Consider the following 25,578-nt stretch of genomic DNA (forward strand, 5'->3'; position numbering starts at 1 on the left):
TGTCAAGATTTCCTAAAATATGCCAAAATAATCCCAATAATAATTATTAACTAGTAACTGGCCCGTGCGATGCACGGGTTTGTAGTAACCTCATTTATATAACAATCATGGTTGTTGCCAATCATTGATGCTATGGGTCAAAATAAGCTAGACATAAGCATATCGATATTAATCAAATTGGTTCATTCCACATCTAGTAATTTAATTGCAATATCATTACTTCAAGCATCTCTATTAAACTCGTAGTTTTAGCGATTATCTTAAAAATTATAAAGATATTAAGTTATATGTAGAGGTTAATATATGGTGTAGATACTAAGAAACTATCTATTAAAAGTTGGCCTTAAGCAGAGACAATTTTTTAAACTCTATATGCAGCGTGCATAAATTATAGAAAGCGCCCATAAATTACAGGCATATATATATTAGAAAGATACAAAACCTCTATATTAGAATGAAAAAAAATTACAAATATATATTGATAATCGGAGAACAATAAAAAAAAATTGCGAATCTCGATCGACATCCAAAAGTTTATAAATCGGGTAATAAAGTAAGACATCAAAATGTGAGACCCAAGTGATATATAGAGGTTAATATACGGTGTGGAGACTAAGAAACTCTATTAAATTTTGGCCTTAAGCGGAGTAAAATTTAAAAACTCTATACGCAGAGATAATCAGAATTACAATCCAGGTGATTGATAATACAGGATCAATAACTTTTGTCATGTTCGATCGTGTGGTTTTCCAGGTCGTGGGACTGACGGCCCAGGATTTGCTAGATTCTATGAACAACATAACTTTTTTTGTGTAACTGTGTTTAATCTTTTATGTGTTTGTTATCTGTGTTCTTTTGTGGTAATGTCCTTTTTGGCTGTTTATCTATATAGGATCCTAACTCTACTTCATATCCACGAGCACTGGATGTGTTTATCAACAAACGGATGCTCTTCAAAGTTGAAGTGACTGATGCCATGAAATTATAATCATATTGTTTTACACTTTGACAATCCATTATCAAACCCTTCCAACTGTGTTATTTAAATGATAAAACACTAATGATTTGAACTTATTCAAAGAGAAAACACAAAAAAAGAAATTGAATTGGAATATGAGTACTATAAAATTGAAAACCTTGAATGCAAATTGAACACATTTCATTAATAAAAGTAAACTGAAAGTTAGATAGGAACCATGAAATAATTGATTGGGAACATGGTGAATCTAAATTATAAAACTTCAAACTATTAGCCGAAGATCGGATACATTTCATTAAGAGAGTACCAAATATTTCAAACAAAGACACCAATACATTAAAAAGTACATCCTAGTGACCAAAGTACACTAACACAAGTCAAGAGTAGGCAGGCCATCAATCCTTATGCAAAGATAAAACTCCTTCTAAATAAACTACTAATATCTCTTCAAAGCCATAGCTTCACTTGCTAACATTCTCATTTACATTAATTAAACTACCACCTAATACAGACTCAAAGCATACGAAAGCGCCTATAGTCTATTTCCTTTACTCAGCAGCACCACCTATAGCTCCAATTGGTGAAGCAGATTCTGCTGCCGTTGTTGTGTGTGCTACATGTTCATTCATTCCCGTTGCCAGGTATGCCAAAAGAAATTGAGAAATAAGTAAGGAAAATTCAGTCACTGACTCTTCAAGTAATTGACTATATTATATGATTTCATCAAAATTCAGAATTTCAGATAAATATATACAGCTGACATTTTGTAATCATGTTTACCTAGAAAAACAAAATGAGTTTTCTTACCTGCTTTTGATCGTTTTTTCATTTTTGTTTTTGGGAAAGAAAACTTCCTCAAGGGATGATGATGAAATCACATAAAAGATAATTGATAGTGTTTAAAGAATACCAAAATATAAAAGAGAAGAAATCAAAAGAATCAATAACTTCCTAAAACACTTTATCCACTATATTTCATGGTATTGGATTCATCTTTGGATCAGCTTTGGACTCATTTGTTATGCTGGACCTGACCTAAGCATGAATGAATTGGTCTATAGCTTCAGTATATCTAAAATTTTATGGTTCAGTATATCTAAAATTTTATTACTGTACTCCTAAGTAAATTGTTACATGAGCATGACCAAAAAGAGGGTACAGATATGAGGCAGTGTCAGCCCAATGTTTAGAGAAAACCAAATCTGGCCAGTATTCTTTGATAATAGTGTGATCCAGTAATAAAGACAGAGATTAAAAGCCTGATGCAAAGGATTTAAGTATCAGAAACACATAATCTAATCTTCATCCTCCTCGTCTCCACTACCACCAGAAGCCTTCTTAGCAGCAGCCTTGGCGTTCTTTCTCTTCACACGACCAGGAAGACCACCACCAAAAGGACTTGTGAGTGAAAAGTCAATGTGCTTCTGTGAATCAACCCTCACCATGAATGATGGAATGTTCACCACTTGCCTTCCAACCCTGTGTGAAACCAAAAATGACATTATCGTCCAATTCCAAACACTTCTCTTTATAAGAAATAAAGATCAGGGGCCGTCACAAGCATACAAAAAAATGAAACACAAAATGAGGTTCATGTAACAATTGGAGATTCTCTACACATCTCAAAAGAAATAGAGGACTTCATTCCTATAATTTCAAACGAATAAATAAATGATATATATAGAGGACTTCATTCCTATAATTTCAAACGAATAAATAAATGATATATATCTAACATTTCTAAAACTATCGACATTGTTTGATTATTATTTATACAGACATCACTGTAGTAAAGGAGAACTCCATTTCTTTCAATCAATGGATAATGTATATGGCAAAAATTAATGCAGGCATAACGGATGCTCAAGTATTGGCCGTAATCATGAATCATTGAAGAAAATAATTGAAGAAAAAATACTATTAATTATGACCTTTTAAGGTTGAATTCTATTTCTATTTTTTGAAGGTTGAATTCAAATCTGGTGTGGTATAGAATAGACAGGTTCTTGGAATGGACAGGTCTAGGATATGGTTCTTGGAAAGGATTTTATTTAATAATAGAAGCAATATGTGCTTAGAGGCTCTAAGCACATAACAAAATGATAGAATAAAACTAAGAAATGTTCTCTACTTAGGGTTGCAACTCCCAAAAAGAATTCATACTCAAATCATTACTTTATAAGAACAAAATAGACATATCAGAGGTGCAATCGAATATGATTCAATTTTAAATTTACCTTTACCATCTTTAAACTCTCGTTTGTATTTCTCGTTACCTCAAAATTTGCACTTTTTTGCTATCTCCTGCAAAACAATATCAACATGTTAATAGCCAAGCATGACATCTCAAACAATGTGTAATGTTTATTCTGAACTTTCATATGTATGTGTGTGTGCAAAAGATCACCGTGAGTGCGTTTTTTGGTTGTTGCTAGTTGGTTGACGGTTGTTCAACAAAAATGACTAATCAAGTTCCTCAGGTATAACTGTAATTCCTATGTATCAATTGTCTCGGTATAACTGTAATTGATTGCAATTCAAATCTGTTAGTAGTTGAGGTAGTAGTGATAGTTTAGAAAATAGTTAGATAGTGTAAAATGCTTAGTTGATAGTTGAATAGTAGTAGCAAGTAGTGTGAGGAATGAGGATCACTTAGAGCAAAAAATATTGAATTGCTCTCCACTTGGATACATTACAAATGAGCCATGGTTACATATTTATAGGTGTGGATGACATATTCTAGATCCTTTATTCTAGATCATTCATGATATGTCCTAGTACTTACTTATTTTACTAACTACTCAAGTAATCTAGAAAGTTCTACAAGTTTACAACATCACTTAATAACTATTAATTATTCTACAACTTACTAATGAATTCTAGTAAATTCTAGAAATGTGCATCATATTCTAACACTCCTCCTTGATGCATATTTCGGTAACTCTAACCATAGTTCATCGTTGCTCAAAACTTGTTCTATCCGAATCCTCGTTTGATGAGACAGTGATCAATTCTATTGTACCATTCTCGATGAGCTTTCTTGAGTCCATATAAAGGTTTTCTTAGTCTTGGAAGTTTTTCTTGATTGTCTTTTGTCCATAGTTGTTGTTTTGACGCCACTTGATAACTTTTAGAATCAAGCATGGAAAAGTTGCAGGTTTCAGATATATCCTCCGGTGATTTTACCCGCGTTGGAGTAGATTCTGGTGAAGAAATTTCTTGTTGTGAAGGTGAAGGTAGCGTACCTGGTTCTTCTATTGCGTGTTCCATATCCTCTATGTCTGATTGTCGTATTGGAGTATATTTGAAGTTTATTGGAAAGCTTCTATTCCTTTTGTCCATTTTTACTCTGGCTATCTCATGTCTTTTGTGACTATTGTCATATATTGAACATGTGTCTCTTTCAAAATGAAGAATATAGCCTTTCTCCATCATTTGTCCAATACTCAAAAGATTTTCTTTGAGATTGGGAACCAGCAGGACATCTTTGATGAATCTCGTACCTTTATTAGTCTCCACCATCACAGTGCCTTTGCCTTTAGATTCCACGACGGTGCCATTTCCCAATCGAACTTTTACTTTGACGGAGTCATCAATATCCTTGAAGATGCTCTCGTCTTTGGCCATATGATTGCTGCAACCGCTATCCAAGTACCAATTTTCGCTCAATTCATCATTGGAACCTTGTGTAGCATAGAAAAGATATTGCTCATATTCATGTTGATCATTCTCACACTCGTGCTCTTCAACGAAATTTGCTTGATGCTTATTTTTGCTGTAACAATTTTTCTCCACATGTCCAAATTTCTTACAGTGTTGACATTGCTCTTTCCTGCGCCATCGACAATATTTCTCGGCGTGATTTGTCCTTTTGCATATGCCACATGGAGGATACTCATCTTGATTTTTCTTCCCTCCATATCTTCTATCATCATGAGACCGTAATTTGAGCTTTGATTGAAAGGCATTTTCAAATGTATTGTCATCATGCCTACTCAATCTTTGTTCATAAGCTTCTAGTGAGCCTATTAATTCTGTCACCGACATAGTAGATAGATCTTTGGTTTGTTCAATCGTAGTCACGATTGCATCATACTTACGAGGAATGGAAATTAGAATTTTCTCAACAATTCTTTTGTCGAGAATATTATCCCCGTATGATCTCATTTGACTCACTAATTCTTTTATTTTAGTATGGTAGTCTTTTACAGTCTCAGACTCTTTCATTTTTATTAATTCAAACTCACGCCTTAGAGTTTGAAGTTTAATAGCACGTACCTTGTCACTTCCTTGAAACTCCTCCTTCAATGTACCCCACGCATCTTTGGCACTTGTAGCTCCCATTATTCTTGGAAAGATACTATCTTCTACCGCTTGTTGTAGAAAGAATAGTGCCTTTGAATCTTTTTGTTTATTTTCTTTCAACTCTTTTTTCTGACTAGCATTGAGAGTTGAAAGGTCTTCTGGAATAGTAAATCCTTCATCTACAATATCCCATAAATCTTGAGAGCAAAAAAATGTCTTCATTTTAATGCTCCAAAAATCATAGTTTTCACCATTAAAGATAGGGATAATCATAGATGATGGTTGAAAGATATTGGCCATGTGTTAGGGGAAAATTTAGAAATGATGTAGATATAAGGAGGGCTTGGTTGGAAATATATGAATGAAATTTCTACGCTCAATGTATGATCGAACGTAGCTCTGATGCCACTGTTAGTAGTTGAGGTAGTAGTGATAGTTTAGAAAATAGTTAGATAGTGTAAAATGCTTAGTTGATAGTTGAATAGTAGTAGCAAGTAGTGTGAGGAATGAGGATCACTTAGAGCAAAAAATATTGAATTGCTCTCCACTTGGATACATTACAAATGAGCCATGGTTACATATTTATAGGTGTGAATGACATATTCTAGATCCTTTATTCTAGATCATTCATGATATGTCCTAGTACTTACTTATTTTACTAACTACTCAAGTAATCTAGAAAGTTGTTCTACAAGTTTACAACATCACTTAATAACTATTAATTATTCTACAACTTACTAATGAATTCTAGTAAATTCTAGAAATGTGCATCATATTCTAACAAAATCAAATAGATGAAAACTCAGGAACATTAAGAACATATAATACATGTGCTAAATGCTAATTAACTTCGCAAATAAAAAAAAGATCATAATGTAAGAGATGCAAGAGGAGAAACTACCTCTTATAACAGATGATCAAAACCTTCAAGCTAGATCAAAATCCATCCTTTATCTGCAAAATGCTGCATCAAGCAAGTCTTGTGCAGTTCTTCCTAAAAACCTAAAAAAAATGAGGTAAGGATATCATGTCCAATTAACAACATCAAGTGATTATTTAAAGAGAGATGCAGTGTTTATGAAATCTATACCTAGGTATAGCAGTTCTTGGCATCCTGCATTTTTCACAGTAAAACTGGCCTCCAATGAAATTAATTTTGGATGCACATTTGGTGCAAGCCTGATAAAACTAACATGCATCAGTATCAAACTCAGACAGAGCCACAACATATCTCCAACAATAAGATCAAAACTCTATTTAAACACCAACTAATAGCAATGCCAAGCATATGTTTGGTTAAATGTGCAGTGTCTGCAAAGTCCATACCTAGGAACCGCTGTTCGTGGCATTTTGCACTTGTCACAATAGAGTTGTCCTGCAATAAAATTGATCCTGGAAGCACACCTAGTGCAAATCTGGTAAAACCAACCGGCATCCATATCGAAATCACAGGCCCACGCCAAAACGAAACGACAACATTTCTACACCAATAAGAAGTGTATTGCACTTATAAATTAGCCACCGGAAAACAGGATAATTAAATAGAAAAAACAAAGAATTACATAAAGAAACTAAATGAAATGAGTTCATTTGAAAATAGAAATTCAAGTTGCTCAATCACTAAATGAATCCCTTCCAAGAATTAGAGAGCTTGGCCTCTCACTCTCATAACTATCCAATAATTACTTTCCCCTTTTCTTTTCTTAAAAATAAATAAAAACATAATTGCCAGAATAAGAAGTCTAACATGCACCTTGCTATATATATATATATATATATATATATATATATATATATATATATATATATATATATATATATATATATATATATATATATATATATATATATATGTGTGTGTGTGTGTGTTAATGCTTAATGCAATGTTGTCGGCTAGTCAGAGTGATACTGATTGACTCAAATCACCTGCATGTATGCATAGATTCCCCAAACTCCATACCAAGAACCAAATGAGAGAGTTTATATTAAAATTAAATCATATTAAACAGCACAAACTAAAGTATAAACCAGAAATAGTTGCTCTTTTGTGATAGTAATAAACTGATAACTTTTTTTAGAGCCTTGCTTTGTTGAAACGGTTAAAAATAGTATAGATCAAAGTGATTATGTTGAGACTTGACTACAGGCATGAACAAAAAAGTGGAAGAGAGGTCCATGGAAATATAATGCAGCAAAAGCACTTAGATTGAACTGATTAAATAACCAAACTGTAGATAATGTTAGTTCATAGAAAGATTAAGCAAGTACTTGTTGCAGCTGCAGCAATAAGAGTTATAAGATCACCCGGTGTTTGAATATCAACTGCAGACTTGACGGTAGAAGCGACACGGTCAAAAGCAATAATTGAAACTGAATCAAAACTACCCTCAAATCAAATTTCATGTTACTCACTCTTGTCCCATGATGGATTCAAGAAATCACATATCAAAACCTACACACAAAAAAAACTACAAAATCAGAAATTATCAAAATCTCAATGTAAAAACAACCAAGTGGACAAGTACACTACAAAAAATGATTGAATAAAGTGCACTGAGTTAGATAAACACACTTACTCCAAATCTTCAAGGGTGGCATCCAAGACCTTACTTATCTACTTGGTACTGTTTCACATTTGTTCCTTCTCTTACGGAAAATACCCATTCCCTTACCCTGTAATTATCATTCAAGAATTCAAGTTTAGAAAACAGTATAAAACAATATTGCAATGAAATTAGACAATAACAATATTCATTGTTGTTTATCATCCTCCATCTAGATTTTCTTCCAAACCCAGGAAAAGATGAAAAACTATTTGAAAAAGAACAAAAGAATAACATATAACAGGCCTCTAAATAGAAGTAATTAAGAACAATAATCACTGACAATAATTCTCAAAATGTTTAACAAAAATAAAATTTACTTGTCTGCAAAATTATAATTCTCAAAATGTTTAACAAAAATAAAATTTACTTGTCTGCAAAATTTCATTTCAATGAAAGAACTTAGAAATGTCAGAAAAAATTGGTTTCATAACCCCAATTGGAAAGGAAAACCTTTAACAGAACAACACATTATGATTTAACACCAACCAACCTTGATGGGTAAATGACTTCAACACCAGTAACTTCCTTTGATATAGATTTCAAAAAAATCTCTGATGGCTTAACCCTAGACATAAGCCATACCCCTAATCTGCAAAAACCCAAAACCACATTTAAGAATCAAGAACAAAAATTTCCCAAAAGAACAGAAACAAAAAACTTGAAAATTACTAACCCAGAATCTTCTTCTTGAAAGATCCATCAGGTGCCTTTTCCAAACCAACCCAACCATCATTCATGTGCATCAAAAGAAGTCATTAAAAAACAAACACATACTGTAAAAAATTTAACTCAGAAAAAACCACCAAGACACAAAAATTAGTAGAATCATCTTTACCTCTTTCTGAAATTGTGGTCATAGTGATTTTTCTAGTCACCTGAGTTTATTGACATCCAAAGATCAAATTTCATGGAGGAGTCTTATCCTTCCATGGAGCCTGCAAAAAAACAACATAGAAGACCAATTAGAGAGATGAATATTGACAAATTGAGAAAGATGAAATCTAGAAGATGAATTTAGAGATACATCACCATCCACCATAACCACCACACATCACCACCACCTCCAATCTTCAATCATCCTCACCAACAACAAAAAAAAAAGCAACGAAAAAAAATAAATAAATAGAGCATACAATTTGAGATCGAACCAGAGGAAAGAAGGAGCAAGAAGCTTCATTGCCGCCGTTGCCAAGCACCGCCGTGTCACCACAAACGGCCACAAGAACTCTCTCGGCCGGAGCTCCTCCTCCTCCTCGCCAGAACTTCTCTCCCGCCGGCAAATCTTCTCTCACTCGGCCACTCCCTCACTCTTACGAGTGATTGATTTGTAGATGGTGGTGGAGGCTGTGGTGTGGATGTTATGGTGAATGATGAGATGGGGAGTGCAGAGAGAAAGAGAGATGAAAGTGTGAGAGGAAGGTGAGAAAGAGGGAGAGCGTACGAGAGGGGGAAGAGAGAGAAAAAATTTCACAAATGAAAAAAATTGGGAAAGCAATTATAAAATCACAATTGTTTCCATAAACCACTTGTGCCAATTGTTTCAACAATACCAGATGTTTGCATAAACCAGCAATTATTGGAGAGGTCCACATGAGACATCTGGCAAAGAATTATTTGAATGAATGTAAAAATGTAAACCTAGAATTAACCCTAAAAGGAAATAAAAACCTAAACATGAAAACCTAGAGGTGGCAATATGTGATTGGTCAACATGAAAAAATGTAGGAAATTGATTGGGCAAGGATTTAGGGTTTTAAATTGGGGTGTGCAAAACCACTGATCCTTTAGTATATAAAGATCATTTGGCAAGAGGAATAAAAGGAAAAGAATTTATGAGACCATCAAAGTAAAAAAAATAGTTTCTTCTTCTTCACCCGGTTAGAGAGAAAACGGGTCGAGTGACCTGAAATGCTACCCGGATCGATTTCACTCGATTCTTAACGCTAGGCAACAACTTCTATTTCATTTTAATCGTAGTTCAATGGGAGAAGGGTATCCAGTGTTAATATTAAGAATCGTATAGCAAAACGCAGATTGAAAAATTAGGATTCTTCCATCGGTTCTGGGTTTAGTTCAAATAGAACGATTCTAAATCCTAAATAAAAGGGTTTTCTGCATATTGATTCTTTCTTATTGCCTTTTAGGAATTTGATACCAATAAATTTAAATTGTACTGTACCATTCCATTAAAATTTGGGGAAAGGAAACAAATAATCAAGGATCATGGGTAATAAGTTTGACAAAATTCTATGCAAAAGTATTGTCGGTAACAGAATGCAAAATCAATACATGTATGAACATAACCCAATTCATCTCATTTGCCTTATATCGATGACAAGAGGAACCAAATATTAGGGTTCATACAAAAATTACACAATAGCCATAATATGTATCTAAGCGGCTCTGATACCAATCGAAGGATTTTACATTATAGCCTTATATCATAGATACATGATTATAGCATATCTACTTTAATTAATTAAATCAAAGAAAGGAATTGTGTACCTTGAATGACAGCGGATGAATCCATCATTGATTGAAACTGAGGAGGTTGAGAAGGTGCTTCTACCTCTCACTGATGAGAGATTATGCATGTTATGTTTTCCGATGTATCTAGCTTAATGGGATGGCTAGAATATATACTCATCAGCGGAGGCAGGACCTCTCAATAGGCTGACTAGAAAGAACGGCCCAACCCATCACGGCCCGTTCAACATTAAGCCTTATATTATGACATATAATTGTATTTGATATTATACACTTTTAATTATATTTTAAATAAATAATTAAAGTAAATCCAAAATATCCAACAAGATTTACACAAAATCAAACTTAATTTCTCAAGATTTTTCAAGGATCCAACAGTGTTGGGTAATTCTTGTAAACCTGATTCATTAAGATATAATTCTTGCAAAGAACATAGTTTACCAATGCAGTTTGGTAGTCTTCTCAAACTAGAGCAACCACTTAAAACAAGTCGTTCGAGTTTTGTCAGGCAGAAAATGGACTCTGGCAACTTTACTATAGCAGTTTTATCGGCAAATAGTGTTTTCAGAGATTTAAGAATGCCTATGTTTTCTGGTAATGCTTCCAACTTGTAGCCCTCTGATAGAAAGAGGCTCTCCAAATGTTTCAGTCCAGAGACATCACTAGGAAGTTCAATAAGCTTTTCACAACGTGTCAAATTCAAATTTCGCAAGGTAGTTAAACTGCCAATTGATTCATGAATCCTTTTTAGATTAATGCAGCTCTCCAAATTAATTTTCTCTAGCCTGAGACACCAAGATAGATCAGGGATTGCAGAAAGGTTGTAGCAGTCGGAGAGGTTCATAACCATTAGGTTCTCTGGTACCTGATAAACAATGTGATGTTATGTTATAACTTTCAGTCCTATAAGTACATTGCAAAGAGAAATATTGAACAAAAGCCGATAATTATTTGATAGGAAATGACTTATTTGTTGTACTAGACTCTTTATTACAAAGGATATCATGAACATGGTAACAACACAAATAGGGTATCATGAAATTTAAAGTAATATGAGAATAAATCCTGAGATATAAGTCAATATACTCTACTCTATATTATTATTACTATATGATAAATTCAAAATATTATTGTCAATTTGCAATAATTTTTACTTATAAAAACGAAGCAGCAACAAAAGAAACAAAAATGGAAAATACCTATTTAATAAAACTGAATTCGACCACACTTCAAGTAGTAAAATGCATCTATAATTGACTTTGTACTAAATAGATTAACGATGTCTTTTTCAATTTTAAACCACGTGGTGTTGATATAGCTTTGTTGACTTGGGTCCTTGGAGTATGCTCCTCTCAAGGTCTCATGTTTGATTCCCTCTTGTGCCAATTTCGGTGGGTTAGTCCATACAGAGCAAAAAAACTCTGGTTTTAAATGGGACCCTGCAAGTGGGCGGTGGGATTGGTTCCCTTGAATTCGTCGGTCCTAGAGCCGGATACCAAGTTTTAAAAAAAAATGTCTTTTTCAATTTTATATCTCCTTTGAACAGAAACTTGCTTCGGGTGCTTAACTGTAAAATTAATATTATACTTATTAAAAAAATATTGGGTAGCAAGGCTATCTCATTAATGTGAACGGCTACGCCCCCACTTATGAAAGAGTTTAGATCCTCTAGGTCTCTGAAAAGAAACGGAGTGCTTCATTTATAAGAACATATACACAAATGAGATATTGGTAGAATTTATTTTAATAATAATTTTAATTAGGTTACACCAATCTCTCAAGTGTGTCTACCTCTCATGAAATGAAGCCTGTGAGAAATGGAGAGGATCTTGACGCCTTGTTATGAAGTATTTGTTACAACTGTGTTTCTAAAAATATATGCCCTATTCACAAACAAAAGTAATTGTGAATAAGGTTGCAATCACCAAAGTTTGTGCATTCTGTTAACAATCCATAGAAAGAGAAAACATAAAGTGGCTAGGGTTTCATTAGGAACAACCAAAAAGTGTTTGAGTACAAAACAATAGAAAGGTATAAATACTAAAGTATAAAAGACTAAACTACCCTTAATATAATATATTATTTATATATTATATAACATTCCCCCTCAAACTCATGATGCATTAACAGGAAGCATCGGGAGTTTGTCAATCAAGAAATGAAAACGTTTAATAGAATGAGTTTTCGTGAACAAGTCTGCAATCTGCAAGGAGGAAGAAACAAATGGTAAAGTGATAGTGCCATGTTGAAGATGATGGCGAGTGAGGTGACAATCAATCTCAATGTGTTTGGTGCGTTCATGAAAGACCGAGTTATGAGCAATTTGAATGGCACTTTTGTTATCACAATACATAGGAGTTGGTTTAGACAGCGGAACACCCATATCAGAGAGAAGCCAACGTAACCACACTATTCCCGAAGTGGTAGTGGCCATAGCACGATACTCTGCTTCTGTTGAAGAACGAGATACAATGTCTTGCTTCTTGCTCTTCCAAGATATAAGAGAATCTCCTAGAAAAATACAAAAACCTGTAGTAGACTTGCGATCAGTGGGATCACCAGCCCAATCTGCATCAGAGTAAGCATGTAACTCCAACGAAGAAGATGAAGGAAAAAGAAGACTCTGAAATTGAGTTCATCGGAGATAACGAAGAATGCGAAGAACAGCTGCCCAATGCACTGTAGTAGGAGAAACAACAAACTGACTGACAATGTGCACTGCATAAGCAATATCTGGTCTGGTAATAGTAAGATACACCAAGCTGCCAACCAAAGTACGATACAGAGTGGGATCCGATAAAGGAACGCCATCAGAGGGAGCATATTTCACATTGAGCTCAAGAGGGCTATCTGCTGATCTGGTATCAGAAATACGAGATTGTTCAAGAATGTTGGCAATATATTTAGATTATGAAAGAAGATAACCTCTAGGGGAGTATACAACCTCAATCCCCAAAAAATATTGAAGAGTGCCTAAATCCTTCATCTCAAATTGTTTAGCTAACTGTAATTTCAACTCATTGACCCCATTAACATCATCACCTGTAATAATCATATCACTAGAGCGGAACCCAAGAGATGTAATTACGGTAGAAAACTTCTCAAACCAAGCTCGTGGAGCTTGTTTCAGACCATATAGAGCTTTCTTCAACTTACACACTGCTCCCTTATTATGAGAAATACCTGGTGGAGGTACCATATAAACTTCCTCCTGAAGATCGCCATTTAGAAATGCATTTTTAACATCCATTTGAAAAATATTCCATTGACGAACAGAAGCAACATCAATAAGAGTACGAATAGTAGTCATCTTGGCAACAGGAGCAAATGTTTCTTCATAATCCATGCCATACTGTTGAGAGAAACCCTTAGTAACAAGACGAGCTTTGTATCGCTCAACTGACCCATCAGATTTGGTTTTGATCTTGTATACCCAACGAGACCCAATAGCACGTTTTCCTGGTGGAAGAGGTACTAAATCCCAAGTATTTGTCTTATGCAAAGCAGCAAGTTCCTCTGCCATAGCCTGCTGCCAAAGAGGATCAAGAATAGCTTCTTTATAGGAAGAAGGCTCAGACAAATTGTGAATGGAGGTTAGAAAAGAGGCAAAAGAAGGGGAATAAGTGGAATAAACAAAATCAGGCAATTGAGTAGACTTACGATCACGAGAGGGATAACGAGGAGAAGGGGTTGTGGATGGCGTAGGATCAATAGTCACAAGAGGTTGTTGGATAGCCGTGGGGACAGAGGGAGCATTTGTATCTGGAGTGGCAATAGTGTCAGCCCTGCAATTCTCAATAGTACAATCACTAGAAATATCATCATCAAAGGCAAAAGGATCAATATGAGCAAGCTCAGACCTGGTAGGAGTATGCGAATCAGAAGAAAGAGAGTAAAATGGTATGTGCTCAAGAAACACAACATGACGAGAAACATACAATTTTTTATTAATAGGATTATAACAACGATAACCCTTTTGACCATCTCCATAACCATGAAAAACACATATTGCAGAGCGAGGACACAATTTACTACGTTCAACTTGTGGAAGAAGAACAAAATAAGTAGAACCAAATACTTTTAAATAAGAATAATCAGGAGCATAACCATACAAAACCTCAAATGGAGACAAACCTGAAGTGACCGATGATGGAATTTTATTAATGACATGGACAGCTGTACGAATAGCTTCACCCCAAAATTCACCTGGAACTGCTGCAGACAACAAAAGAGAACGGGCAGTTTCAACAATATGACGATGCTTTCTTTCGGCAACGCCATTTTGTTGAGGAGTATCGGTACATGAAGTCTGGTGAATAGTACCATCATAAGCCAGCAACTCAGAGAATTTATTAGAAGTATACTCTCCACCTTGGTCACAACGAAAACACTTTATAACAGCATTATGTTGAGTTTTAACCATAGCAAGAAACATACGATAAATATCATAAAATTCTGAACGATTTATCATAAGATAAACCCAACAATAACGACTATAATCATCAATAAAACAGACATAATATCTAGATCCACCTTTGGTAAGAACCGATGATGGACCCCATACATCAGAATGAACTAAATCAAAAGGTGCATTAGAAACAGAAGTACTTTTATTAAAGGGCAAAGCAGAAAATTTTGCAAGTTTGCAACCACAACAATCAGAAATATCACTAGTTTGCAACTTTCCTAAAGCTCCGGTAGAAGCCAAGTACTTTAATCTAGAGGCTGAAACATGTCCAAGGCGAGAATGCCATAAATAAAAGCTACTAGAAGACGAATTTAAACGAAAAGATGATAAGTCAACAGTCGAAGGAGACATTGAAGCTGCAGTATCTGGAACTCTCAACTCATCCAAAATATAAAGTCCCCCCCCCGTCTACGGCCTGTCCCAATCTTCCTCCCGGATTGTTGATCCTGCACATAACAAGAAGTGGATGAAAACACAACTCACATAGTTGACTAACAGAAACAAGACTCAAAGTGAGGTTAGGAATATAATATACATTAGATAAAGACAAGTTAGTTGTGGAGACAGACCCAATGCCTGCTAGTGGCATAGGAGTGCCATCAGCAGTCAAGACCGACATAGATGATTTAGGATTTAAGGACACAAATGACTTATGATCATATGACATATGATGTGATGCACCGGAATCAAAAATCCATATGGAAGAAGATATACCTGACAAGCTAGAGGGATTCAAACCTTTGATAGAGGAGGCAGACATAACATGTGGCTGAGTTGCGAGAAACTTTTGAAACTGCTCAGCAAGATCAAATACATGTGAATTAGTGTCAGATGGATATGCAGAACCAATACCAGAACCAACGGACGGAGGAGCAACAATAGAAGAAGTAGCAGCAACAACATTAGATGAGGGAGCCTTAAAAAATTTTCTTCCCGCTTTCATCAATTGCGGACAGTTTGCTTTTCAATGCCCCTTTTGCTTGCAAAAAGCACATTCATCAATACCAACACCAACCCTCCCTTGAGGTTTTCCTTTGTTAACAGGAGCAGCAAAGACAGACGGAGGAATTCCTTTATCCAAATGCGAAAGAGAGTGAGACTTGTGATACACCGGAAAATGTACTATATATTTAGTTAATTTAGCTTATGTTTTTACTATTTATTTCTACATTTTCATCGTATTACTTTGGTATTTTTATGTTTTTCAGTTACTTACACCGGAACATGCTAAAAAGGACACATTGATAAAAACAAAGAGAAATGTAGCAAAAATGGATTAAAAAATGACAAAAAGGACCACACAAGTGCAGCCCATATGGACCACACCAGCGTGACCCATCACAAACACCATTCATGCTGCTCGCCACAACTACAACATGTGAACCAATTTAAGTTAATGCAATAACAAGCTTCAGCACAACAATATACATGAAATTTCAACTAGCACAACAACACAAGTGTGCTGACCGCCAAACACATCCATGTGGCGCCCGCCACAAGCTTCTTCAGCATGCATGAATTTCAATTGCCACAAGTCCCACATCGCCTATTTCAATTGTCTTGGTCTCCTAGCTACTAGTATAAATATGTGTCTTTTCTTACATTTTTACACACACCAACTTGTAACAGTTGAGGAAGAGAATTGAGACTAGATTTAATTCTTGGTTTCTTCTCTTAGTTTAATATTTTTATTTCCTGCTGTTGCGATGTCGGTGTCCGTACCCAAGATTTCTTTTATTAATTCATGTTCTTTATTTTATTTTATTTTATTTTCTTTATTTTTATGCTTATTTTATTTATTTTATTTTTCTGTTTTTATTTAATGTCTTTATTTTTATTTATTTATTTTATGTCTTTAGTTTTAGTTATGTCTAGCTAAATTTAGCGTTGCTAGGATGTGTAGTTAGTAGCTAATAGGGGTTCGGTAGTTAATTCGTGCTTAATAGTTTTCAACCACCAGTTTTAAATAAATACGTTTTCAAATAATTCGTCACGAGAGTGAGGATTGTTTTAACGGCAATAAACCAACATTGACGAGAGTTGAGGTTTAGGGCCAGATAGTTAAAACTGGGTAAGTGAGCGCGTGAGAGCTGAGCATTTATTTTTTCTAAGTATAACGCTAGTCAAGATTTGCGAGAGCTGAGATTAGTGTTTTTAAATCAAATATAATTCTTGAAAACTGGCGACTGTTTTATTTTCTTAAGCAGTTTTTAATTAAACGTTGACTATAATTCGTCACGAGAGTGAGAATTAATTAAAGTAAAAATCAATAGAGCGAGAGCGTGAGATTTCTACTAGATAGTAAAAACTGAATGTTTAAAGAAAAGCTCATAAAAATGGTAATGACGACCTAGCTAAATGTTTAAAGAAAAGCTCTTGCTATAGACTCGACATAGCTGAAACAAATGTCGATAACACACCCTTTAAACGAGTACCTCCCGACATACTAAAAGCCCACCCAGAAAGTAATATCTTCCAAAATAAAACATCTCTGTTTGCCTCCAAGAAAAAGAAAAGAAAAAGGAAAACACCTATGAGATGGTTTGACATGTTCAAATGGAGACCTAAGGATGTTGGGCATAATTTTAAGAACGTGAGTTTGGAAGAGGCACCATACTAATCTAAAGGGTTAAGAAGTCGAGCTAACCGACGTTAAACAAAGCGCTGCATGGGAGGCAACCCATGAGTTTTCTTTAATTCTTGTTTAATTTTTGCTTTCTTTTATTTTTGATTTTTTTTTATGACTATCTCTGATGATCCTGTGACTAATAGAGCTCCCACGCACATTTCTCAAAATGTTGCCGCTGGTGGGGGCGCCAACATCGTTCCACCTGCACACACTACACATTTTTCTAACACTTTTGCAGGTAGTTCTTCCTCATCAAGATAGAGTACCGTCGATGATGTGTTCTATGAAATGCGCGCTCTAAATGCTATCAACGAGGAGCGCGATGGACTCTTTTATGCGATGCATCAGCAACAAGAGGAGATGTTGGAACGAATGGAATTCATGCAAGCCCAATAAGCACAAATTCTTCAAAGCCAACATCAAATGCAGGGCTATCACAACCAATGAGAGAGTTCAGAAGAGCACCGTCAACAGCAGCTTGACAATGTCATACAAGAGCTAGGCGGTTTAAGGCTTCAGTTCAATAATTTCCAAAATTATCAACAATCTCCCCCATGATCTACCACAGGTTTTACGCTCCAATTCTGCTCTTGAGTCGCAACAGTGAGGACACTGTTGGATTTAAGTTTAGGGGAGTATTCTACTATCTTTATTTACTTTTAATTTTTAGTTATTTGAATTTTTATTTCCTTTCGCATAATAAAAAAATTGAATTTATAGTATCTTCTTTGGTTTTCTAAATTTTTCCTTTTCTTGAGCCAAATTAAATTTTTTTTTCCAAAGACTTAGGATAATAGCTCACTTAGAAAGTATATAGGTTAAGAGAAGACGAGAGGCTAAGTTAAGGAAATTAGAGAATTTCACAACAAAGTCGGTATTTTTCCAACACCCAGAAGTCTCCCTAGTATAGATATCAATTTGAATAACCATTGTGCCAAAATCTCCTGATTTAAATTTGTGGAATCCTTTAGTAGTTTATCTATCCAGTCGGACACCATTTATAAAGTCACACATTAAGTAGGTTTGTCGATGAATATAAGCGAATCATCTAAGCAAATTCTTAAGGTCATACTGTGGTAATACAGTTAAACCTTAAAGGAAAAAAATAATATAAGGTCATACTGTGGTAATACGGTTATACCTTGGAAAAAAAATATATTTATATGATTGCTAATACAAAAATTTGTATAATTGCGAGTTGAAAAAGATGACTAAAGACGCTAACCGGCTTTCTTACCATGTGTGTGACATAGATAAAGGGTCTTAATGTGACTGTCTAGAATGAAAAAGGATGAAACAAAAGGAGAAGATTTAGATTTTAGTACAACGGCATGATCCAAATTCGGTATGTATAAGAGGGAGAATTTTGTGTGTCATTAAAATACCCTTCTTGATTGTGTAAGAACCTAACTAATTAATCTTAGCCGATTTGAAATTTTGACCACGTATGAGTACTTGTGATGTTATTTTTCTCTAAGTCTGTGTGTGTGAGTTGCTTCGCATTTTAAAAGTTTTCTATATGCAAGCTAAATTGCTTGAGGACAAGCAATGGTTCAAGTTTATGGGAGTTTGATACACCGGAAAATGTACTATATATTTAGTTAATTTAGCTTATGTTTTTACTATTTATTTCTACATTTTCATCGTATTACTTTGGTATTTTTATGTTTTTCAGTTACTTACACCGAACATGCTAAAAAGGACACATTGATAAAAACAAAGAGAAATGTAGCAAAAATGGATTAAAAAAGGACAAAAAGGACCACACAAGTGCAGCCCATATGGACCACACCAGCGTGACCCATCACAAACACCATTCATGCTGCTCGCCACAACTACAACATGTGAACCAATTTAAGTTAATGCAATAACAAGCTTCAGTACAACAATATACATGAAATTTCAACTAGCACAACAACACAAGTGTGCTGACCGCCAAACACATCCATGTGGCGCCCGCCACAAGCTTCTTCAGCATGCATGAATTTCAATTGCCACAAGTCCCACATCGCCTATTTCAATTGTCTTGGTCTCCTAGCTACTAGTATTATACATGTGTCTTTTCTTATATTTTTACACACAACAACTTGTACCAGGTGAGGAAGAGAATTGAGACTAGATTTAATTCTTGGTTTCTTCTCTTAGTTTAATATTTTTATTTCCTGTTGTTGTGTTGTCGGTGTCCGTATTCAAGATTTCTTTTATTAATTCAGGTTCTTTATTTTATTTTCTTTTCTTTATTTTTATGCTTATTTTATTTATTTTATTTTTCTGTTTTTATTTAATGTCTTTATTTTTATTTTATTTTATGTCTTTAGTTTTAGTTATGTCTAGCTAAATTTAGCGTTGCTAGGATGTGTAGTTAGTAGCTAATAGGGGTTCGGTAGTTAATTCGTGCTTAATAGTTTTCAACCACCAGTTTTAAATAAATACGTTTTCAAATAATTCGTCATGAGAGTGAGGATTGTTTTAACGGCAATAAACCAACATTGACGAGAGTTGAGGTTTAGGGCCAGATAGTTAAAACTGGGTAAGTGAGCGCGTGAGAGCTGAGCATTTATTTTTTCTAAGTATAACGCTAGTCAAGATTTGCGAGAGCTGAGATTAGTGTTTTTAAATCAAATATAATTCTTGAAAACTGGCGACTGTTTTATTTTCTTAAGCAATTTTTAATTAAACGTTGACTATAATTCGTCACGAGAGTGAGAATTAATTAAAGTAAAAATCAATAGAGCGAGAGCGTGAGATTTCTACTAGATAGTAAAAACTGAACATTAACTCTAATTCGCAACGAGAGTTGGGATTAGAGTTAATTAAATTATATTGCTTTTCAAAGAGTATTTTATTAGCGGGTGTGAGGACGAGAGTTAAGCACCACCTTTATAATTTATAATACTAGTCAAGATTTGCGAGAGCTGAGATTGGTATTTTTAAATCAATATAGTTTCGAAAATTTAACAAGTTTGTCTAGCACAAATTAAGCATTGAACCCTCTGAAGCAACTAATAGCACGTCCTAGCAATATTTTATTTACATATTAAAAATCTAAAAAATATTTATTTCTCTTATTTTAATTATTCAATTAATCATAACCCTTTAAATCATTAGCCTTAGATTTACAAAGCAACACTAGATAACGGTAGGTCGATTATTGGTCTTTTGGGTTCAATATCTTTTAAAACTACTCGACACAACTGTATACTTGCAGTCACGTTGTCACACGATCAACTTGAGTCTAATTTCTTCTGCCAACAGTTCATTAACAACCGAGTCAACCTTGGAAAGAGGAGTACGATGTAAAATACCCCCACGCAATGCCTCAAATTCGTCACGAAGAGACATCAAAAATTGAACTAATCGTTGCTCTTCTCTATGGTCAAGGTATGGTTTGACAGCTTTTAATTCATCTGGTTCCATGAGAGCCAATTGGTCCCATAAATTAGTCATAGCCGAATAAAATTCTTGAATGCTCATATTATCTTGCTTAAGAGCTCTAATGTCACTTTCCAACTGATAACGTTTAGCAAAATTAGACTGCTTATACAACCGTTCTAAATGTTCCCAAACCTCTTTAGCAGTATCGTATTTTGCTAATTGCATACCTATTGATTGAGAAACAGAATTATTGATCCAAGTAATGATCTTCGAATTACTAGTCTCCCATGTATCTAACTCTGTTGCATACTTTGCTTCATCTTTTTTATCAGTGGGCTTAACAGAGGTTCCATCAACATAACTCCACACCCTTTTTCCTTTCAAAAAATTTCTCATTACATAACTCCAATAAGGATAATTTTCTCCTTTCAATTGGACACTAATAGATTGAAGAGAATCATCTTTATCACTAGCCATTACAATATACTATGGAAAAAAAAACAAAGGAAACCAAACTTGAACTTGTTGCCGAAACAAAATGTAATCACAAAGACTATATGCGTAACAAATTGAATCACAAAGATGCTCCAAATTGAAATTGTTGCCGACACCAAATGCAATAGAAAAGATGCTCCAAGTATATATGTTAACCAATTGACTCACAAGAACTTCCAAAATACCAATACAAAATCAAAAAACGGTGCCAATACTATTAATTATAAATAAACTCACAATCCAACAATTCAAGGTATGAAAGGCACTAATCCAAAGAACCAGGAGAGAATAGACCAAACCTTATCGTCGTAGAGATTGATTGAAGGTTGTCTTCAAACTTTCAAGTTCTGATCGAATCAACCAAGTTCTTTGATACCATGTTAACAATCCATAGAAAGAGAAAACATAAAGTGGCTAGGGTTTCATTAGGAACAACAAAAAAGTGTTTGAGTACAAAATAATAGAAAGGTATAAATATTAAAGTATAAAAGACTAAACTACCCTTAATATAATAAATTATTTATATATTATATAACACATTCATGATTAAAACTATACATAATATAGCTAAAGCATATACCTGTCTTTCCAATCCCGGCAAGCTTTTAATTTTCTGGCCATTTGAGAGATCAAGGACAGTCCGTTCACGTGGCAAATAGTCCAAAGGAATGATTCTAAAGTGCACCCTCGCCATTGTAGCCATTTTAGTTCTTCCGGAAGAGACTTGCCATTCAAACTCAGATTATTGATCTGAAGCAATCTCAAGTTATTCTTGGTTCAAAGGATTTTGAATCAAGTATAACTTGCTTATATTTCTCTGCTTGAGGTTGAGGAGGATTACTTATAGTACTTGTTGTTAGTTGAAAGGTTGCTATGAGATAGTATTAGAAGCTTGTTTAAAGGAAAGCTAGAATAATTGTGTGATGAAGGAAATATTGGAATAGGGACTAAGAGCTTGTAAGAGAAAATATGATTGATTTTTTTGGATGCTCAATTACTTGGAGTGCCTATTTATAGGCCTACATCACCGCCCTTACCATGGTGGTGTGTTTATTTTAATAATTTAGATGATTCTAGACAATTATGTAGATTACTAGATATTACAATACTCTAGACATTTCTAGCTTTACAATATCAACTAGCTTTAGGGATGGCAACGGGCGCCCATGGGTGCGAGTTTGACACTTACCAAACCCACACCCGAAATCATCACCCAAACTCAAAGGTTGTTCGGGTGGCAAAACAACACCCACGCCCACACCCATTGGGTTCGGGTTTTTTCCACCCAAACCCAAACCCGCAGCACATTTGAAAATAATTTGCAAATTTAAGAAATTAAATTCCAACATACACTTTGAATTAAATTATAACTAAAATTAAAGTCTTCCAAGAAAATTCAAACATAGACTTTCAAGAAATTACATCATAGACTTTCAAGAAATTAAATTACAACTAAAATTTAAGGTCTTCCAAGAAAATTAAGGGAGACTATGGGGGTAATTAGGTAATTATAAAATATTTCGGGTGGGTGTATGGGTTTCGGGTGTGGGTTTGACTGATACCAAACCCACACGCATATTATCGGGTGTCACCCGAACCCAAACCCAAACCCAGTCAAATCGGGTTTCGCCCGTTGACTTGGATTTGGGAGGTGGGTCTCTCGGATTTGGGTTTTTTTGCCATCCCTAACTAGCTTCTAGAAATTTTCATCACTTTTCAACAGTACTCCACTGGTTTGATCTTTCCTTAAAGTCTAGTACAATTCCTTGTGTGCATCTTGTTCCCTATATTAAAAAAACAAAGAGGAGTGTTAAATATCACAAAGGATTATTCTCACTCTCACAAATTTCACGAAATATTAACATATATGCATATGAAAGAATCACCGTACAGTTACTGCACACATTCACACTATCAGCATATCAGTGGCAGTTAGATCGAGATTACAGGTCCAAAAGGCGAGAAGATTTTGATTTTCTTTTAAACTCTAAAACACCAAGCTTGAAATTTGGATGGTCTGATCTTGATCTAACGGTCACCAATATATTGACTGCGTCAATGAGTCGGATATTTGTGATTACAGCCAATCCAAATTCAGTTACTTCCTTCTATGGATAAAGTCATATTTGTTGGTTGACTCTCTTGGTTCATTTTCCAAAAACAAAACAATAAAATACGGAAACAGATAATTCACCAAAAAAGTATTTGTATGCTTATTAAAATTGACAGTTGAATTGTTTTAATCTATAAAATAATAGCAAGCAGTATTATATATTGGAAAATTCTATGGTACATTCCTTAATTGGAATGTTTTGGTACATTCCAAAACTGGCCAATGAGAATGCAATGTTGACCAACTTTGAATGATATGGTACAACTCTCATGTATGGTACTTACCATGTATCTTAGCATCTTCTAATATTTCAACTAAGTCCCTTACATATTAAAACTTACACAATTACCCCAATATTTATATTTTGTTAATTTTAATTATGATTGTAAATCAATTAAAACTAAAATTAAATAAAAAACAAAAACATGACAAAATAACTTTTGTATTTTTTTTGAATCAAACATCGTTTTCCTTCTTCTGAGTTTGTGTTCATCACCAACAAAGACACAACATCATCGTCTTCGTTTTTGTGAACTTCCTTCTTCTGAGTTTGAGTTTGTGTTCATCACCAACAAAGTGTAAACAACAACATTAACCTCCAATACGCTCGCCATTGTTGGACGAACTTGCTAGCTCATCGTTTTCCTTCTTCTGAGTTTGAACGGAACTCCATTCGACGGCGAGTTTGTGAAAGAAGTTTGCGTGTGCATAAGGTAAATACGAAACAGAAATAGTTTGTGTGTGCATTGTAACACCCAAACCCATTATTTATTTATTTCTACCTTTAGTAAAATCTTTTTCAAAATACGCAACGGAAAATCACAATCCAATTTATTGAATATCGATTCGAGTATTAAATTCTTCAACCAAAATAATACTAATGTAATTAATTAGTAAAAACAATGTTTATACAAAATTATCCTCTTTATCGAAAGATACAGTTTTACAAATAAATATCATAAGCCATAAAGACTCTATAGTCTAAATACAACCCTTTCCCGTGTCACAATCAGAGCGGAGCTTCACCGACGACTCGACATCGATAACCACAAAATCTGTGAATCTGGACCCCCAACGGTCCAGCACATAACACATAAAAGAGAGTTAGACAACATACTCAAAATATACAAGTGTAAGTAAACTATACTTAAACACTTCATCAACATTCATGCATATTCATACATCATGCATATACTTCATTAATCTCATTTAATTATAAACTACAAGAAGTTATAATCAAATATCAATCATAATCCTCAAGAACTTGAAGCCAATTACATTTATAATCATCGGACAATCAACACATACAAGTCTAACACACATAGACAATTATCACAAATTCCAAACATATGTGTCACATATCAAATATCAAATAATGACATATCCTAATGCAATCTAATGCCACAATCTTCATGCTATGTCCCCTAGACATATCTAATGCATGTGGTGCCATCGTCTTTATTAGAGTATCTCACCTCTAATATTCGTCTTTATCGGATAAATATAATCCGATATCCGTCTTTATTGGAATATCCAATATACATCAACAATTCATGAATGCATGTATGTAATTCATGAATTCACACTCACACAATTAGCATTTTGCTCGTCATTTATAATGTGGAACACTATCCGATATTCCGTCTTTATTAAGATAACAATATACCTTAATATACATCTTTATCGAATAACATAATTCGATATACTTCTTTATTAGTATAAGATGATTCTAATATACTTCTTTATTAGTATAAGATGATTCTAATATTCTTCTTTATTAAGTTAATTAACACCTTAATATACTTCTTTTGACATTTAAACAAACATCATCAACACATTCAAAACAATCATATTCCACAAATATAATCAACAATTCATCACAATACAATTAGTCATGGTTATAAACACCTAATTGTATGTTAGAACACCCTACTCACATGTTACAAGTGCCCTATGTTGGAGTAAGCCCTAAAAGCCAATCTATTTTGATAGAATCGTCTTTTGTATGATGACTTTGATTTATATATATATATATATATATATATATATATATATATATATATATATATGACTTTGATTTATATATATATATATATATATATATATATATATATTTAATAT

General features: G+C 34.2%; 1 long non-coding RNA gene and 1 pseudogene across 6 annotated transcripts; both read right to left on the reverse strand.

Moving 5' to 3' along the window:
* Positions 1 to 25,578, reverse strand: part of LOC123896148 — a 45,090-nt pseudogene that overhangs the window by 9,161 nt on the left and 10,351 nt on the right.
* Positions 1,264 to 9,347, reverse strand: LOC123895348. 6 transcript variants are annotated; one of them, XR_006804274.1, is made up of 12 exons: positions 9,024 to 9,347; positions 8,726 to 8,825; positions 8,564 to 8,597; positions 8,381 to 8,479; positions 7,861 to 7,957; positions 7,553 to 7,736; positions 6,611 to 6,765; positions 6,375 to 6,463; positions 6,186 to 6,286; positions 3,387 to 3,499; positions 3,217 to 3,283; positions 1,264 to 1,592 (listed from the first exon to the last, which is right to left on the reverse strand). It is a non-coding gene; the product is annotated as an uncharacterized LOC123895348 (long non-coding RNA). The 6 variants fall into 6 exon arrangements; XR_006804270.1 differs by lacking the exon at positions 1,264 to 1,592 and adding an exon at positions 1,924 to 2,458; XR_006804271.1 differs by lacking the exon at positions 3,387 to 3,499 and having other exon boundaries at positions 1,267 to 1,592.

Source organism: Trifolium pratense, linkage group LG7, assembly GCF_020283565.1.
Source record: "Trifolium pratense cultivar HEN17-A07 linkage group LG7, ARS_RC_1.1, whole genome shotgun sequence".
Taxonomy (NCBI): Eukaryota; Viridiplantae; Streptophyta; class Magnoliopsida; order Fabales; family Fabaceae; genus Trifolium; species Trifolium pratense.